The following is a 19,506-nucleotide window of genomic DNA, read 5'->3' as shown; positions in this document are numbered from 1 at the left end:
GTGAAGTTCTGAAGACTCAAAAGTCCAACAAGCCCCACTGAGCAGAGAGCAGCTGACCAGCAGTCTGGCGTCTGATAAAGTTCTGCGGAGCAGTGATGAAGTGGACGTGGATACTGTAGATATTGATGGCTGATGTTGTAATCATGGCTAATCTGTCATCATCGATCTGTCTTTTTTTGTTTTGTATTTACTGTTAAAAGGTCAACATTTTGCGTAATGGCCTGTATATGAAAATTGTGCCATTTAAAATGATAATTATTATGATCAGATTCAGATCTAATAAGGCGGTGCTGAAATATTTGTAAAGAATGTAAATTCATGGTGCATTGCTATTGATGAAATTTTTGCACAGCCTATGTAGGCTTAAAAAGACAGAATGATGCACTTTCAAATCTTGATGTGTAAAACACCCATTTATTGCTAACTGTAGCCAAAAAGAATAATATTGCAATTTGGACCAATCTTTTTAAATTTTTTTGCCCTGTGTACTTTTAGAACACGTATATATTTTGTTGTGCATTGCTCAATTTTACATTGAATCATAATGAAATGTTTATTCAGAGGTATTCAAATAAGCTTCACCCATGTTGTAAGTTAAGGAGCAGCAGCTGTATTTTATTTTATTTTATATTTTTGATCACAGCTATTATGTTTATGTCTTCTACTAGTAAAAATAAACCAGTTGCTCCATAAATATGTCAAATGAATTTGACTTGCAGAAATGTAAACATTAACTTTAATTAAAGGGCAATAACATCCTGCAGAGAATGTGTGACTTTTGTCTTAATACTTTATTGAACTCTTTACAATAATAAAAGCACATTGTTAAGAAGCACTTCTATAGAAATAATACAAGCATGATTTGTTGAAAACATTTAGCTGGACTAAAGCCTAAAGGTTTAGAACAAACGAGGCAAACAAATATTTACAAATACATATAAATACATAATAATTTAGAAACACTTCTCACACAGACAGTAAAATGTCAGAGTCTAATAATGCATAATTTCATATCAATGTGACCCTCAAACACATAAGGCAAGTTGACAGAGCTCCACGAGAAATAAGCCATACATGAAATCAAGCTGAAATCACTTTGTGAATCTCTGGAATGTCTTATTGGCCAATTCTGTGCATAAAAAATTATTTAAATATTTATCAACTTTAGTGCATATTCAATATCTCAAGTGTACCGGTTTGGTTCCAGAGTAGTGTAGTTGCTAAAATCCTACAGTGCAGCTACAGTAGTGTTTTCAGAAAGCTGGTTGTGCATTGATGTCAGACTGACGATAGACTGGACCAGCACAATCTGTCTTGCTAAACAGATCCTTGTCAGACTGCTGGCTTACTGTCTGGTATCCAGCGGCTGTACACTCTCAAGCCTTGGTTAGCTGACCCAGGAGAGCAGGATTGGTCCGTCCTGTTCTACACGCTAGCAGATGGTGGCCTTACTTGTGTTGTGTGTGGTGGCTGTCATTCAAAATCATCCACGTATTCGTATTCATCCAGTCACAGTGAGGGTTGGGGATCTCAAAGAGAGGTCTCTTCTCATTCCCCAGGTCAAAAGCACATGTAATGTGATCAATTGGGTGTAGAACATTGTCATAGCTGAAAAGAAAGCAAAAAAAAAATTGTACATTGAATTAAAATGACCAAGGTGTACTTCGCCCAGCCCTTTCAGTCTGAATGTTTTGAGACAGTCTAATCCAATAATATCATTCATAATAAAGCAGTTCATACCTTTATAAATGGAATTTATAACATACACAGTCCTGTACTTTGATTAGACACTTAAAAATGTAATCAAAATTGGAGAGACGCGTTTCCTACACGTAGAAAAAAAAAAACTTCTAGTACCAACTGGCGGGCAAAAGAGTTCGGGAACTGACATGTAAACGTGTGCCATTGAAAAGACACAGTTTGCAGAAACTGTCAAACGTACTTTAATCCGTTACGTGATGGATCTACACCGTGACCAGGTGAAGCACCGAGGCACAGAAGTGGGGGAGAACAGAAGGAACCTCAATCCTGCATCTACAGTGTCTTACCCCCGTTTCAACTCCTGCCATTAGAAGCCTGTGCTGATCCTAAACGCATCACATAATACCTCACCAGCCCTCTGATCACCGATTTAGTGCAGTGACACTGGAGCAAATCATGTTGATGTTATTAAAACTGCTGCATGAGGTTAAGTCCTGTTATGTTTTAGAGAGGTGGCTTGCAGCTGAAAGTTCAGTGTTGTTAGTTCATCTATGATGCTGCAGAGTGATAATACTGTGGTCTGTGGGTAGTTACAATTGAAGTACAGTCTTACCAATCGTTGTACGGCTCGTTCGCAGTTTCCTCAGCTACCAAGTTATCATACTCTTCTGCAGCATATCTCTCCAGTCAGAAATCTCCTGTCCCACCGTCTCAGCATCCTATAAAACAACAAATGCAGAACAGCAATAGCATCAAATCATCAAAGTGACCAAAATAAGCATAAAATGATATAAATCATGTTATTCTTTACCCTTGCAGCCAGTAAGGGGTCCCTCTGTTCGTGGTCTAGGTACTTTCTCAACGTTGAAGAAGGTGTCAAAGAAAATATGGGAAAGTTTACATCTCTTCAAGTCCCTGAGAGAGATTTTTCCTAACAAAAAAAATAAAGCAAACACGTTGCAAGTCTTTACAGTTTTGCTCACTTTAGCTAGGGTGTGTGACTACTTTAGAATGATAGCAGACGAGCATGCTAAGTCTAGGAAATTCAATCCAAGTTATTCATTTCAAACAATACCTGGGATTTCTGGCTTAACCATATCTAACATTTGGCACAGGCAGTCCTCGAAAGGCAGTGGTTCAATGGCCAAGGCCTCAAGCTTCTGAGACTGCTCCTGGTAGAAGTACTCCAGCTCATACATGGACAGAACTCCATCCCCATCCAGATCCATACAGCGAAACCAGTACTCGATGCTAAACAATCAACAAGAATATATATCAGATTATGTAAATAAAACGATTATGTAAACACTGTTAAAACATGAAACAAGATATTCATTCAAAGTTGGTTTAACTTTTTATAGCCTTCAGCTTTTTCATGTTAATGTGCACTTTTTGGGGAAATTGTTTTATCAGATCAATCAAATAAAGAATTGATAGATTCTTTATCAAGAAAGTTGATAGTTGCAGTCCTATCATTAATTAAAAAAAAAAAAAAAAAAATAGTAATAATATAATAATAATTTTAAAAAAAACATTTTAGAACATCTAGAAGCAATAATAATAATAAAAAATAAACAGATGAAGGAAGATGATTTCAGTTACCTGGTCTCTGTCTTTTTGTCTTCCTCAGATATGAGGAACCACACGAAGTCGGCGTAGCTCAGTCTGCCCTCTTTGTGAACTTTTCTGTCCCTGGGCATCAGAGTATAAATAACTACTCATAAAAACACTCGTAAAATCTAATATAATGCGACACACGACATGCAAGCTTTCAAAAAGTGGAGAGAAACAAAAGAATGTCTGAAAAATGAGAGTTGGTACCTGGTTACAGCTCCTGAGAATAATCTCTCAGTCATTCGGTGGGATATGGCTGTCAAAGTGAACAGAAAGATCACATCACAGTCTTCTCCTTTATTCATAGAAAATTCTTAAACTTGGGAATAATTTGCAGTCAAAGGTTGTAAATATTGTAAATTGCAAGCACAATACATAGTGATTTAATATCATTATTTTATCATTTTAAAGACAATGATTTTGACCCTGCCTGAAAGGAGATAAAATGACTAGAGTGCCAGACATGCCGTCATTCTAGAGGAAACTGATGTTAAAACTTCACCGCACTTCATTCAATTTACTAAACTCATTCTGTAGCAAACAGAAACATATGCAGTCAAGTGCTGCTGGAGGGGATATTTAACGTCACCTCGAACAATAAGCAGCCAATCGATAGACAGCATGTCAGAAGAGTGTGATGGTCTTAAGAGCGCAGCGGGTGGATGGGTACCTTGATCATTATGTCGCATCAGGTCTCTCTGGTCTATGTACAAGTCATGATCCGTGTCCAGCTCCCAGAACTTACAGTAGATCACATAGAAATGTTCATAAGAGAAGAACTCTGTCAACTGGTTAATCTCTTCCTCTTCTTCAAGAAGTGCCACATTCTGTTGGGAAACATTTTCACCATTAAACAACGGAAAAGTGTAGTCACCTAAATTGTAGATTGGCCAGCCTGATTTCAGAAAAATCAGCAGTAGAAATTCCAAAACAAAATCATATTACTTAAAAACAATAATAACCTTTTTATTTAATTTACCTGTAGAAAACTACTTCTCCTGAGTTCGGAACATGTTATTTTTCCAGTCCATGAGCGGTTTACATTATAAAATATCCTTTGGACTACCTGTTGGCAGAAAAAGCACCTTGTTGAACATCAGGTTGATTGAAGCAATTCAATAAGACTTTGCTGATTTAAACTGTCCAGACTTATGGTGCACAGTGTACACAGTCTATTCAGGTATTTGAGGTTTTAGTTAATGGTGCAAATCCATGCTTAATATACAAAAAGCATTTGAATTACTAGAAAAATACACAATTGGAAGTATTCCTTACAGTGGTAATGTAGCGTGAGTGAAAGTCTGAAGCCTCCTTTAGAAATGCCAGACCTGTATGTGAATCCACCACATCCTTAAAAAAAAAAAAAAAGGTATAAAAATGATTCACACACCAATATAACATCAAAGTCAGCATATAATAATTGACATGGCTTACAAGAGAAGAAAAAAACCCAGCAGTGTTAACCATTTGTGTGCAAAGAGGTTCTGGATTAGATTACAGAGAAAAGGCGAATCATTTTAGTCTGTCCACTTGCACAGGCTAATGCGTTGGTACAAGATGTGTGGGAATGTTAAAGGTATTAAACTTCTAAAGAACAAAAGGGGGATTTTAAGGCCAAGTCCAGTTTTCAGCTTGTGCATCAGTTTCAGCCGGTCTCACTCTCTGCATACATATGGCTTTCCATCTAGTGCATTCTACAGCAGGGAAACAAAGATTTTACTCATGCATATTTCATTGTCAAATACTGTAATAATAATAATATAATAAATAAATAAATAAATATGCGTAAAAGGCGATAAATTACGATATCTTATTTTGGGGGAGGTGCGGCACTCTTTGACCCTTCCCCATGTGAAATTAAACAATAGAAAAACACATAAATCACTGCTGTAAAGGAGCAGACGGGAACAGGCCAATCTACTCCATAACAATACTTTTTTCATTCATCAAAACGGTCAAAGCAATTGCTAAAGCTACACAATACAAATTAAAGTGCGGACGCCAGAATGAATCTTCTCCAGTGCGCACGGCCAATCCTGCCAGTGAATATAAATGACATGTTCATCACTGAACTCAAAGAATACACTTCTGCACACAATTATTTCACAACGTTAAGCTTCACGTTTAGAATTTTTAAAGCACATAAAAAAAAAAAAGGAATGAGAGGAAATAATAATGTTGAAATCATCAATGCTCGGTGCATTTTGACCTGTGTGTGTCTGTGTTCTCAGTGGTGGGTCTCTATTCCAGAACTCTGTACCTGCAGGAATGGAATAAAGTCCTCTTGTTCCAAATAATTGCAGCCAGGCTTGGCCAGAAGGTGAAGAAATTTGGATGCGTCATCATGACAGGTCTGAAGCACTCTGTGGGGAGGGAACAGATGGTTTCAGGCTCCCTCTCACCCTTTCAAAGAGCAATATGGTCTCCAAAACCCTTCACTTCAAATATATGTCTTCGGATTATTGCAATTTACAAATGAAGCTCCAGAATTCACGCTCAGCCAGTTCTGACATGCATAGATGGAAGAATACTGATTTAAAACAAGAGTTTTCAACCTTTACAGATTCATATACAGCCCACCCAGATGCTCAGCCAGAAATTAATCTCATTATATTTATGAAATTTATTTCTAGATGTGGTACATTAATGATATAGAAGGCATGTCTTATAGGTGTGTGTTTTTTTTGTGTGTTAAATTAAATTTCAAGGACATTCTAGTGTATATCATGGGCTCTGCATAATTTTCACACTCCTTCAGTTAAAAATTTGAATGAGTATATACAAAACAGCCAGACACAAAATGTTAAATAAATCAAAGCAATGCAGGGACCTGTATCATTGTAGAAAATAAGAATATCCCAAAATTGTACACAGAGCTCACTGCACTTCAGCTCTAAGGATATTCACACACTTGTTAAAAAGCACCATGTGCAGCCATTGACCTCTTATCGATAATAATATGAGAGAGCACTGTGAAGAGAACTATTGTCTTACTTTCGCCACATTGCCACAAACTTGTGAACGGACACATATCCCCTCCTGTCTCCTCCGGCAGCATGGAACAATGGAGCTTTCCAATAGAGTGGGCACTCGCAGGCCTGCAGGGAGACAAAAGTGTCACACAGAAATAGATTGTTACTGCAACGTCAGGATGACAAAATAGATCAAGACGTAACGAATTTCAAAATGACTGTTATATTTCTATCTAAACAAGTAAGTGCCAAACAGACCACAAAGTTTTGAGATCTGAATGTTACAGTTCAATTCAAAAATAAAAAGCAACACTATAACCCTTCTCTCTTAAACGGGCAATTGAGCTCAATCAGAGGTTTCTGTTAAGTGCTTGGACATTATGACTACATCTTTCACATGTGCTGTAGAAACTATAAATGGGGCTAATTAGCAATGATTATGTTTATACATCATTTTGTTTAAATTTCTAAATCCCATCGTTTACCTAGACAGGTTCTATTCAGGATAAGTAATTTAACATGTAAACAGTGGTGATATTTTTCCACTGGCTACAGGAAAAGTAAAACCTTCAAACTTGTAAACAGTTATACGTTAGTTACACAAAATGAACAATTTGCCAAATGGATAAAGGTGGCACGTTACAAACCACACTTACCTTGGCGACTAGACCCATGTCTTTTAAAGTGACTCTTTCATCAGGAAATTGAGAAAATATTTTTTCTATCTTGGAAATAAGATTGTCTATGTTGATATTGGCCTGGGGCTGTCCTCGAGGGAAGTAGAACTTTGGAATGCTTTCACTTAAAGCTGGTGTAACGGGCTCCTCTTTCTTAGCCTGCGCCTGCTGGAAAAGACAGAAATAATAACCATTAGCCACAAGACTCATCGTGGGAGAGATGTACGGTTGCTCTGAAAATTTCACCTCAATCAGCATTTCACAGTGATGGCTTAATGAAGTCGCCTCAGAGTGCGTAAAACAACTCTGACACCCTTGAGGATGACTTTAAGGAGAAAGCTTGCAATATTTTTAGGATTTTTATTCCATGTGATGACATGAAGGATAAGAAAATGTAACGTGGATAATGGTTTGAAACATGAGCTGTGACTCATTCGTGACAACTAAATACAAAATAAGGGTAAGCCCTTTTCGTTTAACATTTTTAACTGGTTTTCCTTAAGCTTTGTTACACTTCCTTAAAAACAAAAACAATTATAAACCTCGACAGAAAAAAAAAGTCTAGTACATAAACAACTATGACTTTTGGCTGAGTCTGGATGAAGTTAAACAGGAATCTCTCTAGTGTGATAACCAGTGCTAAGCTTTTGTCCATGTCAAATCTATTTGCTCTCATGTTATGAAAAGAACAGTTTTAAACAGTTACAAAACAGATAACAACTTGTGATGGACTGCAGGTTCAGACTTGCAAACATTACTGTTGGAAACGGATCAACTTGGTATGGTAAACAACATCAGAAATAAACTATTGGACTGGTTATACATTTGACAATCAGGTATTTAGTAACACTGATTAAAAAAATATAAATTTAAAGCATTTCTAAAGAGTTTATTAAAAGAACAACAATCGGAGGCAAACGTTGATGTTGACAATGCATTTCCTGAAATGTTCAAGAATGTTTTTATTTATTTGCAGAACAGGTTTTAGGACCCAGAGTTGGGTGGATGAAAGCTCTATGAAGAGCAACATTTAAAAATATTGTTGGGGATTTTGAGAAAACGTGACTAGTTTGCACAAACAGCAGTAGAATGGCATTATCAAATGACAAAAAGTCCTTCATGCCCAAATGTTTTGTGAACACTTGTGGTTAAATTCCTCTTATTACTGATTTTACAAAGGCTCAGCTTCCCACAGTAACTTAAAACCTCAACTATTTGAGTGTCAGGCTGCAGCTGTGAAGATCTTGACCCCCTAGAACTTCCACACAGGGAAAAAAAACTCCATCAAAGCACACTCTCTAGAATAGGCAACATTACACTGAACAAGATCCATTTGACTTTTCTGTATAAGACACATGGACATGTAGGCTCCAGCCAACCTGACCTTCTGTGCTGCCGTTTTATCCTGAGAGATGTAAATTTTTAGGTGACAAATATTTGGTTACTGTGATATGGAAGCAGATATTCATAACCTTCACTGTCATGCCTTATTCAGGCATAAAAAAAGAAAAATCCCATTTGTGATCCCAGTTTTAATATGTAATTTATTCCAAATCCATTATTAACAAAACTCTAAATGTAGTCTTCACATTACACTGAATTTATTTAATTAACTCAGCATGGCAAAACATTACATGAAATGCATAAACATTTCATATTATAGAAAGCAACAGTGAATGGCCAATTATTGAGCAGCCTTGGTTCCCAACATATTTCCCAACTATTTTCTCCAAATGGGATTTAAAAAAAAACTTCTTCAGTAAATATCATGAAAACAAACCAGCTCCAAGATTTTTTCATAACATTTTAAAGAAACAAAAATCATTCCAACATTACAAGACCATTTAAATAAATTACTTTCAACTACACAATGACGTTATTGAAAAAGTGTCATTAAGAATCATTAAGTTTATAAAAAGAATACTTCTTTTTGTAGTTTAATGAATCACATAAGGCCATACTGAAAATTAAATGGTCATTAACTGTGCATCTGTATTTTATGCAGCAATAAAAAACTACATGGACAGCCGAATCCCCTCTCAGTAAACAACAGCTTCAGAAATGGTTTACATTCTCCTCCCCCCCCCCCCCCAAAAAAGTGGTAATTTTGATAATTTACTTATTGCTTCAGTCTCTTGTGATAGGTTAGCTATTTTACTACCTCATCTCATTCTAGAGACATCCATAACATATGTCTAGCAGTAGTCCACTGCTACTCATCAATAACAGCACAAAAAGCAGATAAAAACTTGCTTTCAAATACACTAATTTTTAAGACCCTGCATGGACGTTTGGAAGCCTAACGCACTTGGAAAGTCTTTCTCTGAAGTGGTATACAGGGGATTCTACTCAGTCTAACCCACTGTGAGAGATGAATGCGTTTAATCTTGCCTTCTCCAGTCAGTGTCAGCCATGTCTATAAAAGGGAATGACCATCATCAACTCCAGCACAGGGCAGACAGAGCCTCCTGCTCAACCCTAAACATTTGGATGCTCTTAAAACCGCCAATAATCCTCTATAGCCACTCATTTAAAAAATAAATAAATAAAAACCTACGATTGCACAACTATAACCCCACAGCTAATGGACACTAACATCACGTCCCCACTGTGACTGACAGCAATAGCATTAAGCAAACAAGATTGGTCTGATGGCTTCACACAGAACATATAAGACAACCTGCCTGTCCTTGCTGGAAGGCTTTGAGCCTCTTCTTAAAGCGAGAGGGTAGCACAAAGTCGCAGCCACGCGCCAGCAGTGCTAGCTCCTTCCTTAGGTCAGGGTCCTGCCGTAAAGAGATCTCCTTCATTCTCATGCTGCTGTCAGCTAATGGAGCCAGTGTGGCAGACAGTACGCACTCCAGGGTCAGGATAATCTCGCTCAGTGACTGTCCCACCACAGGACACTCCTCTGTCTGTCTTTATCAGAGCACCAGCTCTCTTAAACGAATGGCAGCTGCTCGCTTCAGCCGTGTAGTAGCCTGAATCACAGCCCAGCCTGTTGCTCCATACATCCAATAGTGGCTGGCAGAGGTCAGACAGTCCTTTCCTGAAAAAAAAGTCACTGGGGAGATAGGACGAGGGTGTTTGTGCGTGTGTGTGGGGTGGGTGACAATCGGAGGGGGTGTGGATCTGCCCTTTTCAGTGTGCATTCCACTGCTCTCACAGAGGTTATGTAAAGAGACAAACCTGCTCACTTGGAAGCCTGTGATTCTGTATCCAGGAGATACAGCAGCTAAGAACAACACAGATTAACTGCAATAGGATGCAATGTTCTGATAGATCAGCATTCTTCAAATCAACACAAGCATCTGAAGATTAATCAGTTATTAAAAAACAGACCCCCACCCCCAAAAATTTAAATCATCATTTAGTATCCCTCAAGTTGTTTTTTTTTTATTTGATATGATTGGAGCTGAATACATTTTGCATCTGAAACATGTATTAACCAATCATATGCATGGGGTGACTGAGATATGCATGATTTTAGAGGAACAGTACAGAGCTCAGATCACTAAACATGGACCTGTTCGAAATCAGAGTTGCTATAGGGGAATTAAAACATCTCAAACAATAATTTACTTTGTACCCATTTTGCCAAATTCAAAAAGCACCATTTTAAGATTAGGGCTGATAATTTAGATTAATTTAGATTAATTATGGAGAAAAATAACGTGTTCAAATTATTAACGCATTTGATGCATTTGCTCCACCCCAGACCTATGTTGATCATCTGCCACTTCATACAGTCGATTGATGACTAATAAGAGGCAGGGCAACAACAATGCTTGATGGAGCCTAGAAAATATCCCAAAAATTCAAGATATGGGGCTGAGATTGTGTCTCATATTTACATCACAAAGTTAAGAAATATCACACGAGAAGTAGGCTAAGTGCAATATCACACTAGTGCAAATGTGATACACATCTTATACAACAGTTCATTAAGAAGTTGATATTGTGTTATTTTAGACACAATGATGTCTGTTTTGCTCAATTTTGCCAACCAGAAGATAATGACAAAGCAGAACTGTTCATCTCTGAGCAACCCACAGCGGCATTTAATTTCTTAAACCATGTTTTGAACAAATTTTGTTAACCATTTGGCGCATTGAACTATTGGCATATGCGTTGGCTTTGAACCATTCATAAAGAACCATTTACTTCACTATGAATCAACCATTGCCAGACGCTCTATTTGTGTTTGGTGTGAACGCAGCATAAGAGGACGCTTTCGACGTCACTGGGTCTTATAGGCGCGTAAAATTGCTGGTATTTTCGGTCTAGCTTTTGCAACGTATACTGCACTTTCGGAATTCTTTATTTTCTTTTTCTGCTTGGTTGTGAGTTGTTACATCCATATTTTTAAATTGGTTTAATTATTTTAAAATTAATAGTGTACATATTTTGTTAAAATCGATTCCCTATTTTCATTTTCGAAACTTTTTTTGGTTGGTCCGATCGATTGTACAATCGATTTTCGAACTAAAAAAAGTGACAGCCATACTTATTATATTTTCTAAAAGTAAAGGCTGCTTTTTTTCTGCAGTTTAGCGCCATCTGCTGTCAGAGAGTGAATGTGCTTTCATTTAGCACGTCTCATGAGTGCTTGTTTACATCGTCTTTCAAGCAGCATACAGCGGTGTTGTGCATTTTGACCAGCTGATGGGAATAGGATTCTTAAAATGCATTCCAAATTCTGAATAATTCGTAACATAATTCTTCACGGCATTTAGAAGTGCACACGATAAGAATGATATATCGCATTACCGAATACTGGCACATGTCTAATTGTGATATATTGTAATTATGACCTTTTTCCAACTTCAAATTATGTCCCCAAAGGAAAACTTTGGCAACATCTGGGGCATGTTCAAGTTCAAAACGGTGCGCAACGTTTTGCTACGGGGCTTGAGATGTGCTTTCTCTTGTTTGGTGGGTGTGTCAGAACTGCAGTCCAATCAGCAGCAACATGTATATAAAGCACGCGGTATTAAAGTGAACTCGCACAATGGCTTCAAGGAAATTAATGTACAAATGTGTTCGTTGCAGCTCAGTATACGCAACAACTGAGTATATTAGTAGACATGTTTGTCTTAAGTTTTATTGTAAAAATATAGGATATCAACATAATGATGTTGTTGTTTATATTTTTAGCTTCATTACAAGTGTATGACATTTGGTATAGAAATAAACAATAGTAATTAAGTGCTTTTCCTAAAAATGAGAAAGAAAATACAGGGTATTAAAACCGTATGAACTACAAATAGTCACTATTAAACATATTTATACAGACTTCATCAGGCTCCGAAAATTCTTCACAAAGAACACAAAGAATGGCCTTCTCAGCTGCCATAGTTGCAACTCTTGCATCATCAGAACAGTGTGTTCAATGCATCACTGTTTCGGTTTAAAAACGTTTTGTCGGGGCTGAACGCAGCCCTGTTTTAACTAAAAAGAAATCTTTCTCAGTTTGATTATGTCACTTCAGTTTTATTGCTGCACCGTTCTGTGATCAGTAGTAAATTGGCCAGAGGATGCTCTTGCGCTGAAACTGCAAATATGCCCCGAAGAAGAAATCACTGCATTTAATAAACAGAAGATTAAACTGCTTTCACTGATTCGAAGTGACTAATAGACGGTTTCAACAGCATCAACATAAACAAACGTTAATGCGCGTGAGCGCTTTTGTGGACCTAACTTAACTTCCGGTAGACTCCAAATAGAATCAATAACAACAGTCAAGTCCCTCTAGAGTAGATATTTTTTTGATAACAAACAAAATATGTTTGCTGTGTGGATCAGGCGGACTTAATGAAAATGCAAATTCATTCTTTGCCAGCAGGAGATGTTTTAAAGCATAGACATAAAGCGCGAGAAATAGAGATTTCCCCAGTAACAGCTGTAAACAAAGCAGAGCTGGTACGCTCACACGCGGCTTTATCAGGCATATAACATGCAAGCCCTCCTTCAGAAATACAGCAATATAAAAACAACTGTGCCTCGTTTTGATATTTAAACATAAATGTAAGGAATTATTATTATTATTAAACGTGCAGTACTTTACGTAAGGTTACGTTACTCGTGTTTATTTAACGAAGCCTTTTTGAAAATCGATCAGTTTTAAAATTGTGGCGAGTCTCCAAAAATAAATAAATGTATGGGAAACACATCCCGCAGCACAACCACCTGAGCCCAACTTCAGTTTACTCATCACCTTGGCTTTAACTGCGTTTGTAGAAGGCACTGCAGCCAGACCGATATAACACAGACCGGAAGTTAACTTAGGTCCAGGCGCGTGCGCCCGATGAAACCGTCTATAAACACAACTTTGCCAATATAAGGTTTATCCGAGTTCTCCTTATTCTTATAATAAAGTATACATTAATGGGATGCTAATCGACATGGCCTTTATCACTGCTTAGAATACTATGAAATATAATGCATGCCTTATTCTGTGTAAGAAGCCACATCATCTCACAGAAGGATTTATTTAAAAAACTTGATTGATGTTATTAAATGTGGTGCTTTTCAATAACACACATGCTTTCAGATGGAACAGCATTTACTACACAGAGCAATAGTTCACTAAGAATCACATTCATGACAATCGCACTGGATTAATCATGCAGCCCTTGTGCAGACCCTTCAGCGATTTGGGAATTTGAAAGTAAATTATGATTCAATTTAAAATAAGTAAAGCAATTTTACATCTGATTTCAATGTGGACAAGGCTTTCCTGATTATTTTCCATGATGCCACCAACTTTATTTACTAACCTGCATGCTGAAGGCGACTCAGCTGACATCACCAGAAAAAAAAAAAAAAAAAAAGAGCTTAAATGTGGTTTAATTTCTATTATTGAATTTGCACCAGTCTCACACAGCACTTAACACAAAGCGGAAGACACCAGTTTACGTTACAGCATCCTCAAGTCGTAACTTGTCATACATAAGCTCTAAATCGCTGTTTAATGCAAAACAATATTTTAAAAAAAAAGTGGTTGAATAAATTAATGAATCTTTTAATCATCTATATACCCATGGTAGACAATTTCTTTATAGCAAAACTACACAAAGCATTGTTGGGAGAGAAAAAAAAACATGCATTACTGCGTATGTTTTGTTTATTTTACTTTCCACGGCTACAGCTTCCAGCCATTCCAGGGCTTATTATAGATGACAAGTCTTAGTTAGTAGCACAGCGTAGAAGTACTGAATTCAAAGAATGATGGCTGAAGCAGTTGAGGACTATTAAAAGACCCAACATGCTCTGTTTAGGCAACCCCAAGAAACAAATGTATCTTCAGTCCTTTAACAAACATCCGCTCCGAGACCGACTGCAATTACATCAATTCTTTATAACGGTGTTGATCCAAAGAAACTCAACCTCTGAGGCTGGGTGTTGTGCATCTGAAAATCCCTTCCTTATGCTCATTATTGCTTTGAAAACTAATTGGATTAATAAAAGCAGACTTTAGTGACAACTGATCTGCCATAAAAGTGAGTGAATATGCACCGAAGGCTTGGAGCCAGAGCATCTAACAAACAAAGTGGTGCAAAAATAAAGCCCTGCCTGGCTTAAATAAGTATTTTTAGATGTCAGATCATCAAGTCCACATTCTTCCACTCATTCCTGTAGAAACAGTTCCTGTTGTTGTCCAATGGCAGGATACTGCACACATTTGATAAGCCCAATTTTCTCACTAACTGCTTTTGAAGTCCTTGCTCATCAGTCCATTAATAAACAAGGAAAAACAACAAAAGGGCCAAAGTAAACCTACTGGTGAACATGTCAATATTTTTGTTTTTCCATTTGGATCTATTGGAAAGTTTTCTCCAGCACTTTCCTTTCCATTTGTCTCTGTGTTTGTGCTATACGTAAAACAACTCTCCACTGTCAGAGTAAGCTGGTACTAACAGAACGAGAAAAAGATCTGCCTGAACAAGAGGTGGCAGCTGTCCGCGCAGACTGTGCCAATTTCCAAACAAAGCTCTGTGTCCAGTCAGTAAATCCAAGTGGTTGAAGAGAGGATGACCAGCAAGGCAAAAGTGAGGAGCACTAACAAACATGCTACAATTCAAGTGCTGGAGGGGAGAAAAATATAAACACTGTGTGATAACTGTTCCAATAGGAGGCTGTAAGAGTTATAAACTCCTATCAAGACAAACCAAACTTTCAAATAAAAGCTAGAAGTCAAAATCCCCTTGTAACTGCATATCATTTGAACATAATGAAAGGGGGAAGAACCAAAACGAGGCAGAAATGTGCTTCAGAAAGCACAAAACTTGATTAGAACTAACACTTCTGACAAAATGGATCCTTTTAATTACCCATACTTTTAAGGGAAGATACTAAACCGTAGGGATGGTACACAAAGAAAGCACTTTGTGTTTTTACTTTTACTAAACTGACTTTTTATGTATATTAAATGTTGAATATTAAAACTTAAAAATGAAAAAAGTGATGAGAAAATGTGAGAAAAAAAATGTCACAGCATGGAAGCAAGTTCTCCACCTTAGACATTAATGTACATAACATACATAAGTTATTTCTTCAATTAGCATATTTTATTTTTCCAAACAACATGCCTTAATGACATCTCACCTTGCAACCAAGAGTCAGGGATGACGGACACCCAATTATTCTGACCATTAACAGCATCTGACTGAATTTATGCATACTGTATTACACCATGGACAAATATGTAAACTGCCTATGAAGTGTAAGCCAAATTCCCAGTAGTTAATTCCTGCACAGTGGAACCAAGGCTATCTTTACCGGTGTCCTGTGTCAGAGTTGGAACAGTTGTTCCGACAGCATCACCATGACGTTAATTGAATTTTTAACTAATACTTTGAAGAATGTATTTGTATTCTGGAATTCCTTCAACCTCTTAAAATAGAACATATGGGATCACAATCTCTGTAATACATTGTGACAAGTTGTGGGCACGTTGGTTGTATCATGCCAAAAAACATAAAATACCCAACAGTTGTTCCATCAGCACTTAGGATCACCAAAGCATTTGTGAATAACTGGACATAGAAATCAAAGCCTAGACACATCTGCTTAGCATTTCACAATACAGTATCACACTGGTCAGGTAATGTCCCTACTCAAGATTTACATTCACTGCAAACAGATGTCTTTCCTTAAAATGCAACTTTGTTTGTCATCCTTAAAGAAAAAGTGTTTTTCTTTCACATTTTGCTATATTATCTTTCCTCAAGTTGAGCAAATTTTTGCATGTGACTGAAATAAGACTTTTCAAAGACTGAGAAAATGTCCTCTGTTGTGCTATGTCCAAATTACAGTGACTTATGTTTCACATACTAAACTTAATTTTATTTAAGTTTTTTTTAATTTCCACTTGTGCATCAATGTTACTTATGAATAAGTCTTCTTGATATCAGCTTCCTCCATTTGGGCCAATATAATGTGTGAATTTAATGACACGTTGATCTGACACTGACAGCAGGAAGTATCTTGGAGGCACTGCTTTAATTACAGATATCCCGCATAATCCAATTTGTAGGCTCTGAAACCTCAGCAGTTAAGTCCACCAGCATCGCTGGACAGTGCATGATGACAGAGTCATTACCATTCCAGGGATTGACAGCATAGAGATTGACCAACCTCTAGCCACACATGAACAGGATTTCTTTACACAAAAGACATGCAGGGTTTACAGAGCTCATCTGACCACAGCAGGAGCCCTACATGCACTGACCAGGAGCTGCAAAAGCCATTCAGCATCCTCTTGTGGCTAAACTGGGAAAAATTAGTTTAAATTTTTTTCTCTTATTGTTAAAATGGCTGTTAACATTCCTTAATTTCCTATCAAACTGTACTAGAAAACCACTTTAAAATGAACGGTTTCTATATTAACACGTAGGAACGCATTTGGCAAAAGCTTTTACCACATGAGATATGAACTAGTGGAGAAAAAAAAAAAAGGTTGTTTTTGTGTAATATGAGGGATTATTAGATTCGAGATTGCCTTCTATGACAGTTAACATAACATTTCTTTAGACTAACCAGGACTTGACAGCGTTAGCGTTTCACATGCATTTGCAACTCAAAATAGATTTGTGCTAAAAGTGAAAATGTATTTAGGATCATGTGTATGAATAAAAAAAAAGCCTGCAGGTCATTAAAAAGCAGAGAATTTTCACTTATTCAATTTAAGATTCTAAAAAGTCTTAAGTGTTTTAAATTACATAATAAACGTCTTATTTTAAGGTCTTAAATTTGGGGATGAAAAAACAGGAATCGCAATACATTCTAAAGTGATTAATAAACGTAAAAAGGCTTCGATTTCATTAAATAAATGCAAGTGCTGCACATTCAAAGTAAAAAAGTTGATTCCATCCATATCATATTGTACATACGTGACAAACAAAACATGATAATGTAATTATTTATTGGCCAACTTTAAAGTAATTATGTTGTTTACATAATTGTTAAATACAGTTTGAGGCAGAAGTACTTTTACTTTTATACTTAATTTTGCTTGTAAAAGTCTTCTTGTATAGCTTTATTAAAGGAAAAATGTATTATTTGATCAATTTTGATTGTACTCCCAGATTTTTTTTAACATAGAAGCATAGGTGAAAAGCAAGCATCAAACTCTGATAATCAGGCCTGGATATAAAACTCTGCAAGGTGACAGAACTGGGGTCATACTGCATTGTAAAGAGAGTGCCAAGCACAGACGCTTTACCTTCTTAGTGCTGACAGAGCGTCGCAGGGCCCTCGCATTCACTCCCGCTCTGTTATTGCTGCCACTCGCAGATGGCAGGGTGGCTGAAGGAGGGCTGCATGGGGCACCAAGGGCCGCAGTCATTCTCTCTGTTGCATTAATCTTTGAGGCAATGTTGTTGTTGTTGTTTTCTGCTAATAGCAAAGTGCTTGTGCCCTTGAAATCAGCATGGCTTAGCTCTATTTCTTCTCCATTCTTGATTTTGTCGAGGTAGACTTTTAGCATTGCCTGAGTACTTGGCTCACTCAACCAAAAGAGGAAGAGCTCGTCGACCTTCATCTTCAGGACAGGCTGAAGTGTTTGTGGTGATGCCATTCTCAGTTTGCTTCACACAGCCAATCCTTCCAAAAATATAACCTAAAGTATAAGACAGAAAGGTCAGTCAAAATTCTCAAATTTAGATGTTTGTAACACGGACTAAGCAATTCACAAATTACTGATCATTATTTATATATATTTGCAGGCAGCATTATCTCGGTAATGAACTAATCTACTTAAATTAATATAATGATTTATTTTTCATGTTTAAACACAGGCCTAACTTACCAGAACATAAACCGCTGCTCGCTTATCTTCACTCTCAACCAAGCTTCTTAAAATTAACTTATTCTTTACAAAAGTAACTAAATATTAGAAATGTAGGTCCTACCAAAACATTATAGTCACTTTCATTGTTAGTACTGAAAACGGTGGTAATTTGGTATTAGCTTCTTCGGTCATAAATAACAGAAATGTAACACGATGGCAGAAAGGTTTCAAAGATTTCGCATTTTACATCATAAAGTTAACTGCGGTAACTATGGTATTGCGACGTAAACTCGTTTCTAAACATCCCACCTCGGAGGACGAAACTAGAGAACAGCGAGAATATCTGCTTATTTAAATTCGCCTTATTTTATAAGGAACGCGTTTAAATAAAACCAATAACGTTAGCTAAACTTTGACAGAAACGAGATGGTTTGTTGCTGTTGCTGTTGCTAGCTGACTACGTTACACGCAGCATACACTTCCACAGCTAACGGACTACGGGTAAATAATTACATAAACACCGCCAGTATTCCATAACATAGACAAAGAAACGTATTTTTAATCGCTAAAGTCCACCGAATGAAAGGTAACTGGTTGGCATTACTCTACCTTCTGTTATTAGGATGAGTTTTGGCTGTTTTCGTTCATTCAAATGGGTACACTTTGAATCAAACTCTCGTTTCCTCAGGTAACCGGGAAAGTTTATATCGCGAGAGCAGAGTTGAGAGTTCATGCGCGAACGACTCGTTCGTTTGAAGCCGTTCGTTAAAATGAATCAATCGAGTCGATTCGCAATAAGAACGCGTTCGGACTGTTCGAGTTAACGTTGAGTTGAATAATGAAGAGTCACTGAATGAAGCGAGCGTTATCTGATCTTGCTCGACTCCAAAAGAATCACCGTTTTAAAGGAAAGATTTCTGTCGTAAGCATATAGTTTTTGCTCACAAAATAACCACAACTAAAAATGTCTTTCTTTATTTTCTTATTTATTTTTCATCTGATGTACTACCCCAGACGTATTATATTTATATTTATTCTCACTTGCTTTACATATTTCATTTAAAATGTAGACATATTCTGTTTAAGAATATTATTTAAACGAGACGTTGAACAGAAAGGTCTTGAAGTGCAGTGGAAATTGGTTTAGACAACTAAAGTACTAATTCTAATGATCACAATATTAGACTGATGAAAAAATAGTAATATGGAGCCCCCTGCAATGTCCCTGAAACAATAATACCACATTAGG

At 37.0% G+C, this 19,506-nt stretch overlaps 1 pseudogene; it reads right to left on the bottom strand.

Moving 5' to 3' along the window:
* Positions 1-1,293: 1,293 nt before the first annotated feature.
* On the bottom strand, positions 1,294-18,999 carry LOC113078761 (serine/threonine-protein phosphatase 2A regulatory subunit B'' subunit beta-like; annotated as a pseudogene).
* Between the last annotated feature and the right edge of the window lie 507 nt (positions 19,000-19,506).

This window comes from Carassius auratus, unplaced genomic scaffold (genome assembly GCF_003368295.1).
Source record: "Carassius auratus strain Wakin unplaced genomic scaffold, ASM336829v1 scaf_tig00026522, whole genome shotgun sequence".
In the NCBI taxonomy this organism is placed as follows: Eukaryota; Metazoa; Chordata; class Actinopteri; order Cypriniformes; family Cyprinidae; genus Carassius; species Carassius auratus.
Note: the sequence above shows the minus strand (reverse complement) of the source record. Positions and strands in the feature narration are given on the sequence as shown.